The sequence below is a fragment of the Bos javanicus genome, chromosome 13 (genome assembly GCF_032452875.1).
Source record: "Bos javanicus breed banteng chromosome 13, ARS-OSU_banteng_1.0, whole genome shotgun sequence".
NCBI classification, from domain to species: domain Eukaryota; kingdom Metazoa; phylum Chordata; class Mammalia; order Artiodactyla; family Bovidae; genus Bos; species Bos javanicus.
In genome coordinates, this window is record NC_083880.1 from 69,863,459 (window position 1) to 69,878,286 (window position 14,828).

At 43.5% G+C, this 14,828-nt stretch overlaps 1 protein-coding gene across 8 annotated transcripts in view; it reads right to left on the bottom strand.

Moving 5' to 3' along the window:
- ZHX3 (zinc fingers and homeoboxes 3) overlaps positions 1 to 14,828 on the bottom strand; it is a 135,516-nt gene that overhangs the window by 83,462 nt on the left and 37,226 nt on the right. The window contains exon 1 of one of the 8 annotated variants that reach the window (XM_061437594.1): positions 13,558 to 14,824. The exons of the other annotated variants lie outside the window; for them this stretch is intronic. The gene's annotated coding sequence lies outside the window, so the exon portion shown is untranslated. Of the gene's footprint in view, positions 1 to 13,557; positions 14,825 to 14,828 lie in introns of those variants that run through there. 8 annotated transcript variants of the gene reach the window in all.

The following is a 14,828-nucleotide window of genomic DNA, read 5'->3' on the forward strand; positions in this document are numbered from 1 at the left end:
GCTGTGGGAGAGAAGTCTTAAGTGGCCAGAATATTATTTGGGAAAATAACATTAAAAATAACTACTTACAGATAGGGCCTAAAAGTTTCCTACAGATAACTACCATTTCTGTCTTTTAACAAATTCTGACCTTTCTGTTATATGCCCATAGCCCCTACCCTATAGTTAAACATTCTCTATCACCAGAGGTCAGAGAAGGCAATGGCACCCCACTCCAGTACTTTTGCCTGGAAAATCCCGTGGATGGAGGAGCCTGGTAGGCTGCAGTCCATGGGGTCACTAGAGTCGGACACGACTGAGCGACTTCACTTTCACTTTTCACTTTCATGCATTGGAGAAGGAAATGGCAACCCGCTCCAGTGTTCTTGCCTGGAGAATCCCAGGGACGGGGAAGCCTGGCGGGCTGCCGTCTATGGGGTCGCACAGAGTCGGACACGACTGAAGCGACTTAGCAGCAGCAGCAGCATCACCAGAGGTGCTGGGCATAGGCCGAATGTATTTTTGCACTATAAGGGTGACAATCCTAAATTATTTTTAAAGCTCTTTTGAATCTCGGGGCTCTATAATTATGTTTATTTATATATGTTATTTAAAGCAAAGAGGAACTAAAGAGCCTCTTGATGAAGGTAAAAGAGGAGAGTGAAAAAGCTGGCATAAAACTCAGCATTCAGAAAAACTAAGATCATGGCATCTGGTCCCATCACTTCGTGGCAAGTAAGTGGGGGGAAAATGGAAACAGTGACATATTTTATTTTCTTGGGCTCCAAAATTACTGCGGATGGTGACTGCAGCCATGAAATTAAAAGACGCCTGCTCCTTAGAAGAAAAGCTATGACAAACAGTGTATGAAAAACCAGAGACATTACTTAGCTGGCAAAGGCCCATCCATCTAGTCAAAGCTATGGTTTTTCCAAGAGTCATATTCAGATGTGAGAGTTGGACCACAAAGAAGGCTGAACACCAAATTGATGCTTTTGAACTGTGGTGCTGGAGAAGACTCTTGAGAGTCCCCTGGACAGCAAGGAGATCAAGCCAGTCAATCCTAAAGGAAATCAACCCTAAATGTTCATTGGAAAGACTGATGCTGAAGCTCCAATACTTTGGTCACCTGATGCAAAGAGCCAACTCATTGGAAAAGACCCTGATGCTGGGAAAGACTGAGGGCAGGAAGGGAACAGGGAGACAGAGGATGTGATAGTTGGATGGTATCATCAACTCAATGAACATGAGTTTGAGCAAACTCTGGGAGATAGTGAAGGACAGGGAAGCCTGGCAGGCTGCAGCCCATGAGGTTGCAAAGAATCAGACATGATGTGGCAACTGAACAACAACAAAAAATGTATTTATTTGCAATTATTTAACATTAAGATGTTAAAACTGAATAAACACAAATATTTGGAAAGTTTTAAGATATCAACACACTTTTTAGACATGCTAACTAATGGAACATAACAGATGCTCTGTTTTGGTTTTTTTGGGGGGGGGGCAAAGGACCCAGGAACAACTGTAACACTGAACATATACTGAAACCACTGCAGGCACCTAAATCCAAAAGATCCATCAGTCACGTGTGCCACCACCACAAGCCTGGCTGGTTCTTTTTTTAAAAAAACATAATTTAATTAATTAATTTATCTTTTGACTGTACTGGGTCTTCATTGCTACGCACGAGCTCTCTCTAGCTGCAGCACGCAGGGGCTACTCTCTAGTTGCAGTACCTGGGCTTCTCATTGCGGTAGCTTCCCTTGTTGCAGTGCAGAGGCTCTAGGGCATGCAGCTCACTGGCTCTAAAGCGCGGGCCCAACAGCTGTGGTGCACAGGTTTAGTTGCTCCACAGCATGTGGGATCTTCCTGGACCAAGGATGGAACCTGTGTCTCCTACACTGGCAGGCAGATTCTTGACTACTGAGCCACCAGGGAAGCCTTTCTTGGCAGGTTCTTTATAAACTTACATGCCATTCTTTAGGGATTAGGCTCCTTTTCCATTAACCGGAATCAGGCTCAGCCCTGGAAATCAGTCTGCCCATTCAAAGAGTTGTGTCTCATTTCAGGAGGCAGTAGAGTAAATGCCCCCTTGTTAGGTTTCTATGTGAGGTGAGTAATGGAGCAGTTAATAAGGGGCACTTTCAGTCCACTGGCCTGGTAGTTGTTCAAGTGATGGTATCCTGGAGCATGCTTGCTTGTAGCTGATTGTGAAACTTTCAGGGAAGGAGGAGGGGTAAAACGCAACTGGCTTCCTCTCCTGACCAAGCACTATAGACAGAGATCTGGGAGAGCCGACTTTGGCAGGAATTCTCATTTTTCATTGACTTCTGTCAGTTTTCACAAGACCCCTTCTGCAGCTTCTGGATCTAGTGAGTGTCCCAGCCATCCCCTCACAGTCACCAGAAACTGTAGGGGAGGAAAAAACATCTTTTCCCTCCACTCTTCTGTGTTCTTAGCTGGTCTCCTTTCTCCCTGTTCTTAGGGTGGTAGGGCCAAGAGGTATCCTCTGAGGAGACAAGGGCCTGGGACTCTCCAGCTCCAGTCTGGACCAGAGCTGGGCCAATACTCAAGTGCATAACCAAGAGTTATTTTCAGTCATCACCAGGCCACTGGTGAATGATAATTTAGCTTCAATTGTGTTGTTTAACGAAACTGTGCTTCCGATTTCAAGTTCATGAACGAGTGACTCCAATGTCACAAACGGAGAAGAAATAAAGGAACTCCTTGTTTTACTTCAAATCTGAATTTAAAGGGCTGGTTACATCATTGCATGGATACAGATCAGCATTTTCCTCAGTACATCTCATTTTATTCATAAAAAAGGCATCTGTCATCCTTTGGGTAACATGTCATGGATATGACCTTGTACCAAAAAGCACTGGGCGTATCTATAAAATATTCCAAAACTTGCATTTTTCCTTTCAGTGGTTTTAACAATGTCATTTAGTGCTTTCATTTTTTTTTTTTTTTTTTTTACAAAATCCAAGGTGGTGAAAGCTTGTTGCTCCTTAGATGACAGATGCCATAGGGAAATGACCCTGTCTTATTTGTTCACTGCTATTATCCTAGTGTCTAGCAGTAGGTGACACATAGTAGGTGGTCAATAAAAGTTTGTTGAGTAGATTTAATTATGTAAGAATTCACTTTGATCTTAGTTGTAGTTTTAGGAAAAAGACACCTATACACTAAAAATTATTAAGAAGAAGTCCAAATACATTCTGAGGCACAGTCAACACTGGAGTGAGTAAGAAGGTTTACAGATGACAGGTTTGAAAGGAAAGTACTTATAGGAAAGGAAAGTACTTGATAAAGTTATGTTGTGATTGCTGAAAAATCTGCTAAATCTGTGGTCACAATTTTAAAATCATTAAGCTATTAAAAACTCCACAGCCTTCCTTTAAAAAGAGAGTTAAATCTAAAAAGAAGTAAAGGATAAACACCACTTTGTTTTGTTGAAAGCTGATTACATACAGGGACTGTGCTTGGCACATTACACACTAATTTCATCTAACCCTCACCAACACCCTATGAAACAGATGCTCATTACCTCCCTGCTATTGACAAGGAATCAGACACAGAGAGGCCCAGGGACCTGCCTTAGGTCACAGAGGGGCAAGGCAAGAATTTCAACCCAGACTATTGCTTTTAACCACTTGGCTACCTTGGCAGACGCAGTGTTACACTGGTCATAAAATCACCAGGGCAGTCACGAGGTCCAAGTGAGCGCATGGAAAAGCGATTCCAGGCACTCAGTAAATACTGTTCACCATCTCCCTTCCTGGTTCTCCTCTCCCAACCTCTGCATCTGGGGGCCTCCCACCCTGGCTCCCTAAGTTGTAATTTGGGAAGACAAGCAGTGACCCAATAACTTCCTTCCTCCCTGCTTACAAATTTGGGGAACTTTTGGATATTTCAAACAATTTGTGGTATTGTTTGATGCAGGCCACTGAAAAGGAATTAAACATGTTATAAATAATCGGGGAGGTTAAACACATAGCCTCTGGTCATACAGTATATGGGAGAACTGAGATTTCAACCCAGACATTTTTCTCCCTACCATGCAGGGTTCCTTTCAGTGGTGGAAGGAGAATCACATAACCTCAAGGTAAACTGTCTACACGATAACGAGAAGAAAGGAGAGTAGAATTCACATAAAACTTGAGAATGTATGGAAATAAGATGAGAAATTCTGCCAGGGAAGAGGCAAATCCAGAATAATACAAAAGGCTTTGCAGAAGGAGGGCTACAGTAATGTCTGTAAGGTGCTTGTTGCACTAAACCAAGTGAGTTTAGGTTTGGAAAAGTTGGCTGGATTGATTTTTAAAATATCTTCTCCTCTAATCAAAGATTCAATAATTATAACAGAAATGACATGTGGCTTTGTAATTAACTTAGCAAGCACAGAGCATAAGCACTCTACGAGCACTGGTTATATGAAAATGATAAAAGACAGACTAAGAGATATATCTTCCAAATCGATAGTAATTTTTATATGGGCCATCAACCAAAGCATGAATGTAAAAGAACCATTCTAAGCATTAAGGAAAAGTTTAATATACTATTTAAATGTATTAAAGAACTTACTACTAATTTTAGGTACGTTAATGGCACTATAGTCATAGGTTTTTACAGTACTATTTTTCAATCATTGTTTTAAAACATTTAAGTCACTACTTTTCAACTTGGACTGAATATGGGCATTACTGCTTATTTTTCACTGAAAATAAAGCAGTCTGATCATTCCCAATGTCGAAGCCTTATATTTTGTTACTGTTGTCTTTCTCCTGTGATTAGGATTTCCTAATTTAATGTCTACTTAAAGGATTTAACTCTTAGGATATGTTTGGAAGACACTGTTTTTAGTATTTAGGAGTCAAAATTATCTAAACACATTCATCAAGAGTGGTGGAGTAATCAACTCACTGACACTAATAATACTTTTTTTCTTTAAGCCAGAATTAGTCTAATTGTATTTTAGGTATTGGAAAGAAAATTTACATTTACTTAAATTGTAGACATACCATAAAAGCTTCAATTATGCACTAAAATAGTTTCAGAATATTTAGTGAAGGATAAGTTGGATATTAACACTGAATTTATCCAGAAAAGACCAAAGTCCACAGCTCCGTAATGGTAATGTTCTGCTGCTTGACCTGGGTGCTCGTGACACAGGCCCATTCAGTTTATGAAAATGCACCAGCCTCTACACTTATGTTCATTTTTCTTTATGTATATTAGACTTCAATTAAAAAGTCTTCTCTGTCATGTTCCATACTTGAAGTATTACAGATGAAATGACAGGGCATCCGGAATTTGCTTTCAAAGACCAGAAGATGGCGGGGGCCAGGGGAAAGACCATGTATGGTTGTGGGTAAGGAAGAGGATGAATGAGGGATGGGAAAGAAATGAAATAAGATTAGAAAGCTGCTGACATTGTGGAGGCTGCATGATGGGTTAGTGGAGGCTTGTAATACATATTAGAAAATTACTGTAATTAAAACAAAAGTGTTAAAGGGAAAGCACAGTTATTGCTGTACCTGTGCGTGCATGTGAGCTGCTGAAAGAACAGGGCAACAACTGACTCATCCCAGAAAACCAGCACGGACAAGAAGGAGATTAATGGGTGAACTACGGTAGCAACACGTCGCTCCACGTCTGTCCTCCATTGGCTCAAGTGATGAACTCAGGGCTTAGGGGCTTTAAGAACCTAGGGAGGGAGGGGTTTTGGTTTTCTGGTGGATGCACACCTTCCAGAGTGGTGGACATACCTACTGTGTTCAAAGGAAGGAAACGTGGAGGAGGGATAAATTGGGACTCTGGGATTAACAGATTCACACTGTTATATATAAAATAGATAAACAACAAGGACTTACTGTAAAGCACAGGGAAATATATATGTGTGTGTGTGAATATATATACATATATTCAGATTCTCATTATAGGTTACTACTAGATATTGAATATAGTTCTCTGTGCTATACACATACATATACACACACACATGCAGATACATTTATGTAAGTGAATCACTTTGCTGTATACCTGAAACACTGTAAATCAGTTATTTTTCAAGTAAAAAAAAAAAAAACTCCTTCTGTTCCACTAGGCGGGGGGGAAAAGGAAATGGTGCCTACACAGGTAAAATTTAAGGGACCGCAGGACTCGTGTGTGTGCATGCGTGTGTGCGGCAGTAATCGCACCACTCAGGCTCTACACTGCCCACAACGAAGGCACTGGGCAGGCTGCACTCTGGAAGTGACTCTGATAAGCTCCCACATCAAGAACACTGCATCCTAGAGGTGTGCTCAGCAAAGAAAAAAGCTAGTCATGTTCTAAGCACAAACTCTGAGCTAAAAGCGTCCACCCTTTTAGGGATGCAGAATGTTTCAAAGCAAAACATCTCTGTCAAGAACATTAGCCAAATCCTCTGGCTTCGAGGAAACAGTTCATCTTACAAGGAGGTAGAGAATCCCTGCTGCTAAGACACACCTTATTGATCAGGTCACAGTAAGCTCTACAAAATAAGTGTAAATAGTTTTTTTTTCCTCTAAATTCTGACATAATAATCATCCCCTGAAATGACCAAAAAAGTCTTGGCCACAGTCTTACCTGCTTGGAACAAAGACTGAAAGAAATGTACCTGTTCCATGAGCTAAGAGAATAAAAGCTTGGAGAAAAGGGGGCTCAGGTGCTCATGACCTCCCTGCCTGGTCTTCTCCAGACTCACTCACTAATCTGTTACTGAAACGCCGCCAGCTACACGAGGCTCTTCCAGCTTAGGAATGTGATTTCAACAATGCATCCATTTTCTCCAAATTCCAGTAGAGTGAAAAAAAAAAAAATTTGAATGCTCCATAATATTTCTTATAAAAGATTTTTATCAGGAACACTTTATCTTATAACCAATGTTTTAAAAACTAAGTATCCAGTTAGTTTCTCTTTGCGTAACTTTCTGGTATATGAAGCTATACCATATTAATAAAAACTTTAAAGTGCTCAGTTTCCATGAGCACTTTATTAAATGTCCTGAAGATGAGAAACTTGAAAAGACACCAAATATGTTGGATAACAAACAGCCTGTCGGGCTGGACTAAAGAGTCCACCAGACATACACAGAAGGTACATGCCACTGGCAAGAGGGCGGAACAGCAGCGCTGTTGTTTGCTTCATCTACTTAGTGAGGTAGGAGAGGGACCTCTGAATAAGGGATCAAGAATCTGAAGCAGAGAGTATCTTCCGGGGGATTTGATGGGCACAGGACAGCTATCCAAACATGGCAGGATTTTTTCTCATCAACAACTCTTACCCAAAACTGGGCCTCACTATTCAAAGTATGACCTGACCCAACCCGCAAGCATCAGCATCACCTGGCAACCTGTTAGAAAGATGGAATCTCAGGCTGCACTCAGAACTACTGAAGCAGAACCTGCATTTTAGCCCAAGCCCCAGGTCATCTGTATGCACACCACAGTTCAAAAAAGCCTAGGATTAGGGGATTCCTGTCCACGTGGAGGGAGGTTTCCACAGAGCTCTGCATGGGCCTCCCCTGTCTCTCACTTTTACTTATGACTCACATGAAGATACTGAAGAGCCTTCCGCAAGTCCCAAGTGACACTCATCTAGAAGGAAACACTCAATTGCACAAGCACCTCTTGGAAGAGGCCAGGCCTGAGAGCAGATCACGTGCAGAGATGTAAGCAACCAGCGATTTGCTAACGAGAAAAAAAAAGTAACGCACGCTTGACTGTATGTCTGCACACGGAACCACTTCTGGAGAACAGGCTGCAGACCCGGCCACGTGTTCTAGCAGAGTGACTGACGGGACAAACTGCGGCCAGACGACGGGAAGAACCCGGGTGGGGAGAAAGGGACCCGGAGAACAGGCTGCAGACCCGGCCACGCGTTCTAGCAGAGTGACTGACGACAAACTGTGGCCAGACGGTGGGAAGAACCCGGGTGGAGAGAAAGGGACCCGCAGTCTTTCCTGAGGGATGGCTGACCAAAGAAAAGGCGACTAAGTGGGGACATCGTGGTTGTATTCACACATCTGAAGGGCTATCTCAAGACATTTCATTCTGCAAATGTGTTTCTGAGCATCTGCTATGTGCCAGGCACTATGCCAGGAACTAAGGACAGAGGGAAAACCAGAATCGCTAATTGTCTGATTTTCCTGACAAGTGGAAGAAACTTGTCTGTTGTCCCAGAAAGCGGAGTTGTGGTCGATGTAAGGCTAGTGGAGGACCAGGGCCCCAGACAAGGAAGCCCCTCTGGCTGAGGGGCTCCAGCTTCGTAAAAAGTGCACAGATGGAATGGCTGGCCCCCCAGGCTGAGCGGAATGGGTTAGGGAGGGGACGCATGCCTCCCAGGGAGCAGCCTAGGGGACTCCCACGCCAGTGCTATATTCCAGAGTTGCAGGATAACCAGGGCCAATATCATTAATCAAATTAAAAAAGTCTGTTCAGAACTACACTATATTCAATTTAGCCAAGAACAAATGTTTTAAAACTTAATCACAATTTAGGGTTTCAGCTAAATTCTGTATGTAAACGTAAATGGTGTATGACTTCTCTTTCAGCAGTAGTTTTTTAAGCCAAGGATTTAATAAAAATCCTCCACATTAACATTTTAAGCAACAGCTCTGCGTAATGACTCATTTTAATTGTATTCTTGCTTCTCTCAGAGACCCTTACAACTACTATATTTAATGTTCCATGATATACCTTCAGAGTCGCTCACCCCATTCTGAGAAATTATTCTGAAAAAAATAACAATTCCTTTCCCTCTGCCAGAAAGAACAAAAGAGGGAGAGGGTGGGGAAGCTAAATGCAGGAGGAGTCAGATGAATAATGTTTATAAAGAAAACTAACAGTAAGTAAACCACTTACATGCTCGACAAAACTGCCAGTCTTTTTTGGCATGAAGTAGGGTAAACGATATCCAACAAGTAGGAGAATGTTTAAGGTAAACATTAATAAACTATTAATAAACTAATAGTTTATTAATAAACATTAATAAACTATTTAAATAATCATGAAGGTCATATAGCAACCTGTAAACACATGCATAATGACAACAATATAAACCCGCACAATTTTAGCCATGTAAAATTTATGCATGCATATAATAAAAATTAGGGGAAAAAAGTTTAAGGTTTGTTTTTTTGGCTGTTAGGATTCCTCTTTTTTTAATTTAAAATTTCTACTTTATTGTTGACTGTTCAATAAATAATTTTACAATGAATGTATCAGGAACCAAAATAATTTTAACTTATAAGTGTAATAATTTGTACGTTAGCAAGAAATGAAATCACACAAAGGTGACACATAGTTGAACCTTAATGCTCAATTGGTTCTTTGTCTTTTATAAACCTATTTTTCATAAATCACCAAAAGTAAAATATAATAAGATTCACGTTATGAAAAGTGCTTAACATTTGTGGAAAGTAAGAAGGACTTTGTACAGCAGCCGCCCGTAAACTTCGGGTAAAAGCAAAACTAAATTTCTGGATTCTATTTTGCTTTTCACCTTATTTGATCTCAGTTAACATCGTTCATGCCAAGTCAAGTTTTTTCCCTCCTCTTTCCCCTTCTCTTCAAGTTCATAGAAGTGAAGGGGAAAAAACACAGAGCAGCTCTTTTATAGTTTCCCCCAGTTCTTCCAGTGACGCCATGAAGGGCGGTGTTCTGGAATGGGCTCAGAGAAAGCCAGACGTGAGGGCCACCTGGCTACCATCTGTCACCAAAGGCGTCACCAGACTGAGCTGACTTAGGGCCCAGAGACCTGGGTTCAAGTTTTCCACTTCCATAACATGGAAATACTCCTACTTACCCGGTGACTGGGTCAGGAGAAAGTCCCCAGTGAATGTGATGCTCAAGAAATGCTTACCTTATCCTTTTTTCCCACCTTCCACTAAACACACACATTCTGTCTGAAGTCACAAGGTCCTTCTGTCAAATATCCTCCTGTTGCTCTCCAAGTGCACTCTCTACCCATCCCTACCTTGCTCCTACCCCTACAGACTGACGTCTATGGATCCCATCCACAGGCCCCCATGTGTGTCCAAGGCAGAGTCCCAGAGAGACGTCAGGGAAGGAAACAGAGTTGCGGGGGGCGCGAGGAAAGGGTGAGGTCAGCAATTTGAATATCCTGCTTCTGCCAGCTGTGCTCCTCGACCAGAGGCCACCGCTCTTCTCAAGGTGGCCTCTTCTGAATGACAAGCCCTTGTGGCTTCTGAAGACCACTCCATCCACTTCTCCCATTGCAGCTGGGATGGTAATTTCACCGTCTGAGATTCTGCTCTGTCCCTGGAGATTTCCTCTACGTCCTATCCACACCACTTTAAGTGAATGCAGTTAGGATCTATAATGATTCTAAATTGAGAATAATCAGCTTTTCCTGTTGGGACTCTGACCAATAAAGTCCTATCGAAAGCATTCCATCTACAGCATTTATACCTTGAATCACAGGGGCAGTGGGCAGTTCCAGAGTTCATCTGAGGCCAAGAGGCACACGCAGGCAGGACCTGATGATTCTAAGAAACCAGACTGGCAAAGCCTAGCCTGTGCTCCCCCAACAGGCCTAAAGCAGGCCTTCAACTGAGCCACTGTCCTCAGACCTCAGGGGAATTAACATCAGTTCCTAAACTCTTGGGTCCTGTGAACTGGGGGGTCAGGGCCTGGTAGACCGGTATTTTAAGTCCTCAGTCCAGGCTCAGTTAAAGAGTTCTGGTTTTACCCCAAGTTTATTATAATGGTGTACAACTCACCAATTCCTTAGGAACTGGGAGAGGAGAAACAGCAGCCTCCCGAAGTCCCGTAGTTCCCACTGTGTCAGTCTTTCAAGTGAGGAGTTGGGAAACAAGGCTTAAGAACTGATGCTCCAACACCAAAAGGGCTCTTTTAACCTCCAAAAGAGCAGGGGGAAAACGTGGAGTAACCAACTCCCCACTCATACATTTCTCTCCCTCCCAATTCCTAGGAAAGGAGGGCCCTGAGGCTCACAGAAGGCGAGTGTGCAAGGAAGAACCAGGACTGATCCAACATCAGATCCCTGTACTCAGTCCTCGCTTGCTGATCCAACCTTAACCACGACAGCCACGCTCATCCCTCTGGCCTGTGCTAGCCAGCTGCCCAAAGGCACACAAAGGTTCAGTCAGGTCTTGCCCACCAGGATGGCCTGGTTCAAAATGGACTTGTGGGGACTGAAGTGGTCCCAGTCATCCCTAGACTAAAGACCTCATAGAGTTTAGCCTCTTTCTCTTGGGCCTTGAGACACAGAACTAACCTGTCAGCACCCACCATGCACAGAGCACTCTTCAAGATGCCCTGGTGAGTTGCAAAGAACCATTTAATTCTTTCTTTTTAAAATTTACCTTTTAATTAAGAAGATCAGAGAGCTAAGCATGCAGCACATGAGAAGGGCGTTGTACACAAAGCCTCGCCCAGCAGAAAGGTGGCAGAGAGCAGAAGAGCTCAAGGTCCGGGTCCCACTTTCGACAAGACTGAGCGACTAAACACAGTATGTGAAACGTGTGGCAGGTCCCTACCTTTCTAAAACTCCACTGCGTCATCATTAGAAAAGGCCAACAACAGCATCTGCTAGTCATGATATCATTATTAACTAGGGTCGTTGTATTAAACCAAATGATATGAGTAACAACTCGGGCCCAGCAGCAGGCGTGCTGTGAGGGCACAGTCAATGCCAGCCTTTATCATCAGAACCAACTGAACTAGCTAAAGCCTCCTCTGGCGAAAAATCAAATTCCCTGGCCCTGCTGGCATTTTACCTGCACTCTAGGTGCACTTAAAAGCCTTTGTCTTCTTTTAAAGGAAAGTATATTACAACATTATCAAGAGTAACAAAAAGCTTTACTATTACATAAGACTACTGAGATAAAAAAAATATTCTGTTAAATAGACATTTTAGAACCTTTACTCAGAGGTGGGTTCCACGAGGATGGGTTTCAGCTAAGATTCAGCTCAACAAGAGGTGGAGCCACCAGAAAAAGCTAATAAGACCTTGGGATGCTCTATCAAGATCACAATACGGAGAATAAGGAAGGAGGTTATATCTGAAGAAACTAGGAATTCACAGTCTACAGAGAAAAGCTTGGGCAATAAGAGGGAAGATAGCTGTCTTCAAGTACTTAAAAGGTTGAATATGCTGTATGTTGCGGAAAAAGACTAAGTAAATCCAGAGGGTCAGACACTGTAGCTTCCTGTGTGGAAGAATGTCCTCAAGCTAACAGAGGATCCCGCACATAAGAGGGGGAGTTGGCCTGTGCGCCTGGAGCCTGTGCTGTGCAGCCAGAGAAGTCACTGCAGTGAGAAGCCCATGCACCTCAGTGAGGAGCAGACCCTGCTGGCCGCCACCAGAGAAAGTCTGCTGAGCAATAAAGACCCAGCACAGCCATAAATACATAAATCAAATCATACAAAAGAAAAAAGAAAAGAAGGGGACTTGGCATCTCACTAGTGGGCACACTGGAAAACTCTGCGTCCTTTCCCATCTGAGTATCTGTAACCCTATTGTCTTCTTTGGACACCAGAAATAAACGTAAGTGGGAATCAATGGAGTGGGGCTCATGTGTGAAAGCATTTCTCATCCTGATAACAACGAAGTCTCGAGAGAGTAATACGGGGGCCACGACTCAGTCCACTATTACACACACTTAGGCAGTCTTAATTCATCTGAGAGGTATCTAAAATTAAAAATAAATAACGGTCTCATAGTTCGTTTTTCTTTTAGAAAATAATCAGCCCAATACTACATTCAAAAAGACTACGTAAAACCTGCAGCATTGTTTTGAGTAACAAAGCTAAGAGTTCCATTTAGTCAAAGGCACCTCTACTTTTTGCTCTGTTAAGCTCAGGAAACTAAACACAGGGGGGGAAAAAATCAAAAAAGATTCTAAAAATCAAGCCACTGAGAAGAAAGTGATTCAACATTTTCTTGTCTTTGTTTCACCTGCCAAAAAAGATAAAGTGGATTTGGAACTGAGAGAAAAGACAAAAAGAAAGAATTCAAAAGGGTAGAAAAAGACATCAGAAAGTGAAGCATGAGAGTTTGGTGACATTAACCGCCCAAACCTTACTGAAATTCTAGAAGCAAGCTGTGTATGCTTTGCTGTCTCTGCCGACCTCTTCTTTTTCACTCCAGGTCAGTGGGAGAAAGGGCTCAGTGGCAAAGAATTTGCCTGCAACGTAGGAGATGTGGGTTCAGTCCTTGGGTTGGGAGATCCCCTGGAGAAGGAAAGGGCAGTCCACTCCAGGATGTTCCACGGGAAATCCCGTGGACAGAGGAGCCTGGCAGACTACAGCCCATGGGGTCACAAAAGAGTTGTACGTGACAAAGCGACTAAATGACAGCAGCAGGAGAAAGGGATGCAAAGGCAGAGGCTTGTCTTCCATTCAGCCTATTTGCTGCCTCCAAGGGCACACACAGCTGAGCCCAGGAGAACGCTGGTGCGCTTCATCATGAGGTGGTTGTAATGTCAAACCCGGAATTCTGGAATCACAAAATGTGAGGCACAGGGAACAGGTTTAGGGACAAAGGAGTGGAGAACCAAGTTACCAGGCAATGCAGGTCTTCAGAAGCTCTTCTGAAGCAATTCATATTCTTAAGTTCTCAGATGTTTTTCCTTTCAAAAGATGGAGACAATTACTAATTCTTTACAGTTACATGAATTCCTTCTGTTCACAGAAGACACTATACCAGACTTCACAGCCCTCAGACCCAGTGAGAAATGAATGATCTACTAAAAGACTCACAATCAGGGGGAAGTACCTTCATTATGGAGTGTGGCTTTCACCTGAACTGGAGAAAGCAATCTTTGTCCTAGATCACAGGGTACTTTGTCATAACCCTGTCCTTCCAGCACTGTTAGGCTGAGGAGACCGGTAAATACGTAGGGTGCTAAGTGCCACCATACCCACAATAAGCTCCAGGAGAAACAGAGGAGAAGCGGACCCCTGACCCCTGACCCCTGAGGGGTCAGGGAAGGCTCCCTGGAGGAGGGGGTACCTGAAATGAAGCAGAAAGGCAATGCACTGTCTTGATGAAAGAGGGGAGGCCTCCTCCTTTTCTAAGAGACACAGAGGGAATCCAGGAAGACTAAGGTCAGAAGCCTGGGTAATGTTATCATTTCTGGACTGGCCTAAGGACTTGGGAACAACAGAGGGACCAGAGAGACAGGGGGCTAAGGAGCCATTAAAGGCAGGGATGGCTCACAGTGTGACTGGGTGCAAGTCAAGCCAGGCAAGGGTCAAAGGCCTGGACTTGGCTAATCATAAAGGGCCTTGAGTGCCCTTTGCCCGAGACATTTCAGGGAAGTGGCAGGGACAGAGGCCAGAGTGCAGAGGGTTGAGCTGAGGAGGTAAGGAAGTGGAGACTATGGATAAAGCTACTCAGAGGAAGTCTGACTGAGAATAGGGAGGGAGCCAACAGGAAATACAGCATCAAATTTTCTTTGCCAGCTTGAACCTCTGTCCTGAGCTCCAGACTCACTTCCGTCCTAAAGTCCTCCTTTTCCCTCACCCACCGCATCCAGCATACACTGCGACCTCCCTTCCACCCATTCTCCATACAACAGCCTGAGTGGTCTTTTTAAACTATAAATCAGACCACTGTGATTTGCCACTCAAAGCCCTGAGAAGAAAGCCTCGCCTCCCTGCCACGGCCTGTCCATGCTGTGTGGCCCGGGCCCTCCTGCCGGCCTCCTTTCAGTCCCTAAACCCTCTAAGCACTTCTCTGCCTCAGGAGCTTTACTCCGCCTGCATCACTCCTCTCTTCCTCCCTGCTCCAACCCAAGCAGCAAAGGGTGAATCACCTGTGAAGGAACCGCC